Source organism: Notolepis coatsorum, assembly GCF_963971535.1.
Source record: "Notolepis coatsorum genome assembly, chromosome: 9".
In the NCBI taxonomy this organism is placed as follows: Eukaryota; Metazoa; Chordata; class Actinopteri; order Aulopiformes; family Paralepididae; genus Notolepis; species Notolepis coatsorum.
This window is the reverse complement of record NC_140173.1, coordinates 139,589,680-139,593,974: the sequence shown is the minus strand read 5'-3', so window position 1 is coordinate 139,593,974 and position 4,295 is coordinate 139,589,680.

Genomic DNA, 4,295 nt, shown 5'->3' with positions numbered 1-4,295 from the left:
GGACAGAATAGGGGACGGACTAAGCACCTCCGGTGACTTCCGGTTTTGGCAACTCGCCGATCGGCCACCAGGTGGCGGTATTGAAGCGTTGGAGAGTTGAGCGGAGATCTACAGCACCAGTCAAGACTCTGTGGGTGAAATGTGAATACCATGACGAAAATTTGAAATATTGATCTCAATGACGTCGTAATCAGTCGTTGGCGGGAGATGGGTTAAAATGGCCGCTTTTCTAATTGATCACAGGTGTGGTGATGAGGCACCACGCCCTACAAATGCAGAGTGCAGGCTGCAGTTTGTCTCCCACTTCACAAGAGATCTCAGCTCTCCAGAGTCTCACCTGCTCACTGTTTGACTTGTCTATTTTTGGCTTGTTGTCCTTTTTGCCTTTGTGCTTTACTTTATAATTATATCCTGAACTAGGGAGTCTGGAGCACCCAGCTCCCCATCTTTTTGTTCTCTAAATTAGTTGCTGTGCGAATAAATAGTTAATTTTGATAACTCTTGTCCATTGTCCTGTGTCCACCACTTTGCATTCAAGGCCTACACGAGCCATATTTTAGGATTGAATGTAACAGGTGGTAACTGAAAATATGACGCGGCCATGGGAATGAGGCTGTAGGCTGCATTCGGTATAGATCAACACACCGGTGCCAATTAATCACCATATGGCATGACCTGCGGTATGTTATTGCTTCTATTTGGGGCCGGAGCTATACACGTTTCAGATTGAATACGGATTTAGATTTTGAGGTCATTATTCAATTTGATTTTAGAGTCTTTACGTGTTACATTATATTCATACTACAGAGCTCTAATTATATATTCTACACAATATTGTACTGAATATAAGATGGGTTTTATTCCTAGAAAATAAATCCGAAAAAGGGGCATTGTCTTATTTTCCTGGTCTAGACTTTTTTAAATGTCATTATACATTCACAACAACAGATCGCGCCGAAAAAGTGTTCCTACAAGCGACGAGCCACCGTCTTTCTTTTTGTATCTCCCTCTCCCCCACACACGCAGCCTGCAGTGACATGTGCAAAAACATACACATACACGTAGACAGTAGGGCTGTCCCCGACTAAGGATTTGGATGGTCGACTATGATTGGCAAAAATTTGCCGTTAGTCGACTATTGGTCAAAAAAAAAAAAAAACGTAAAAAAAAAGTATAATATTTTTAAATAATTTTTTTTAATAATTTTATTTTTATTTATTTTTTTATCGTTCCATTTGGGCTGTGGGGGGTGCTTAATGTCTGAAGGAGTCGACTGAAGGCTTCTTGTCCTCTGCAAAAGCATGCAATTGGTCCACTGATGGATACATCTTGATATTTGTCTAGTCTAGTGTGTTCATTAGATGGGTGAAATCCTCTTTCAGTGCCTCTGTGCCTGTTTTCTTAGGCAGTTAGCCTCTGGTATGCATGCAATTAGCGTTAGCCAAGCTTCTAGGCCTCTTTTATTTTGGAAAGAATGATAAAAAAATATATATATAAAAAAAAAATCTTTCTTTTTTAATATATTCGACTAAGAGGTTGGCCAGTCGACTACGGCTCCTTTCGACCGATTAGTCGACTAATCGACTTATAAGGGTCAGCCCTAGTAGACAGGCACCTGGAGAGATGGAGAGACACAGTGATCAGCTCGAACAAAGTGGGTACACATTCGGGCAAGTTATTAACAGACAACAACAGAGGAGGAGTTACGATGCCAGTCTTAAGATCATGGTGGTGATCAACGAATCAGAGTCATCGAACAACTGTTGAGCAGCCGAGTTAGAAGATGTTAGAAGATGAAGAGCCCAAAAATACTCACAGATGCAGTCGGAGAAAAGATGTTAACCAGAAGATGTTACAAACAACAGCCTATTGTTTTATTCAATGTGTTTTATTATCATTATTTTCAAATACAATTATTATCTTTATAAAAAAAAGTATTAAAAGAAAAACACAAAATGTTGTCTTGCAAAAGAGGGATTGTCTTATAATCAAGGTTGTCTTATTGATTATACTATTATAAAATGATATAATATATTATATTATATAATATTGTAATATTATTCAGACCAACGCTGCATACTACTACTATACTGTGTGTATAGTATCCACGATACGTTTAAAAAGTGTATCGTTAATGAACTGTACCCGATATTTATATAATATCGTCATATCGCCCAGCCCTACTCTCATTGATACTATGTTTGTTTCTGAAGTGTGTGTGTGTGTGTGTGTGTGTGTGTGTGTGTGTGTGTGTGTGTGTGTGTGTGTGTGTGTGTGTGTGTGTGTGTGTGTGTGTGTGTGTGTGTGTGTGTGTGTGTGTGTGTGTGTGTGTGTGTGTGTGTGTGTGTGCGTGCGTGTGCGTGTGTGCGTGCGTGCGTGCGTGCGTGTGTGCGTGCGTGCGTGCGTGCGTGCGTGCGTGTGTGTGTGCGTGCATAGCATACGCCCCGCCCCGCCCCCCTCCTCCCATTCTACACTTAGACGACTATTGAATACACTTTTAAATGTAAAAACGTGTTCATTTCCTCGTTGAGATGGTTGGTGTTTGGCCAAGTACATACGTGACTTAGTTTCTTCTGTTTTTGCCCGTGCCTGTTTTTATATTGTATGTTTTTATGAATTTACCTGTTCTTTTGTTTTTTAAACTTGTGAAGCACTGTGTGCATTCGTGCTGGGAAAGGGTGCTATACAAATAAAGCCTTACTTACGTTACGTACACCCCTAGCCTTTATACAGAAGCTCTTACATAATCCTTTCAAACGTCACGTTAGAAGGTTATTTTGATCTTCAACAGCTTAGCTCCCTGTTGCTAAGCAATGTAAGGTAGTGGCACTATAATCCTCATGGGATGTTTCTCGTCCGATCACCATGTGTGTTTGGAATTAAAATGTTGTTAAACATATAAACAAGGCTATATGAATTATACTCAAATAAAGGTACCTCAGTGTTAGGAGGTGTTCGGGTTGCAGTGAATTAGAAGGACTGAGGGTTCAGCTATACTGGCTTCTTTAAGACCACCGTGTTACAACACAAAGATAAGCCCCACCCCCATACCGTTTAACACTAGCACAGCCGACAAGGGGTCACATGACCCGCTAGGCATTTTCAATAAATGTATCCTCGTCACTCGGTCGAGCTCCAGCTCTGTCACTCAATGACTTTTCCTAAAAGTACCCGTTTTATCTGGCACTGGTTTCTGAAATTTCAAAATGACTTCAGGAAAATGGAATTAGAACGTTATTTCAGCTATTTCTGCTGAGCGGCCACCTCCCTCCCTCCTTGACCCTCCCTCCCTTTCACTCTCTCCCTCCCTTTCTCTCTCTCCCTTTCTCTCCCCCCTCCCTTTCTCTCCCTCCCTCTCTCTCCCTCTCCCTCTCTCTTTCTCCCTCTCTTTTCCTCTCTCTATACCTCCCTCTCCCTCCTTCTCACTTCCTCTCCCTCCCTCCCTCCCTCTCTCCCTCTCTCTCTCCCTCCCTCCCTTTCTCCTTCTCCCTCGCTCCCTCCCTCCCTCATTGACCCTCCCTCCCTTCTCTCCCTCCCATCTCCATTCTAAAGGCTGTCGGGTCATCTGACCCGTTCCCGGCGGAAATTAGTGTCATTTTCTCCATGGCTGTGCTAGTGTTAAACTCTGAACTCTGAACCCCATTGCCAATACCCTAAGCTCTATTATCCATACTGTACAAATTCTGAACTCACTGTCTAAGGCAGTGATTCCCAACCTGGGGTCCGCGGACCCCCTGGGGGTCCGCCAGGGGGCGCAGGGGGTCCACCAGACCACAGATGATTTGAGGTCTTTTTTTCTTTTCTTTTTCTTTTTTTAAAATTTTTTTTAATTATTTTTCTCTTTCAGATAAATATTTAATTAGCATATTTTTATCATCAGAAGCATGAATAGTCTCTCCACTACAATAAAAAATAAAGATAAATAAATAAACATCTAGACATGATTTTTTAACGTTAACAGTAGGCTACCGGGTAGCCGCTAAAACGCGAATCAGTTGACTGTATCACTTTCCGTAGCTAGCCTAGCACGCTAGTTAACTTTCTCGGCTCGTCTGCAGTCAGCCGCCAGAGGCGAAAATGTGTGACAAACGAAAAGGAGATGACGGCAGCTCATCTGCAAAAAAAGTTAGGACCTACAGCAATCGCGAAAATTACATCACCATGGGCTTCACTGAGGGACCAGACAAACGACCTGTGATTTGTGGAGAAAAGTTGGCAAACTCTAGCCTGAAGCCCAGCAAGCTGAAGAGACATCAGGCGTCTAAGCACCCAGAAACCGTTGGGAAGGATCCGGA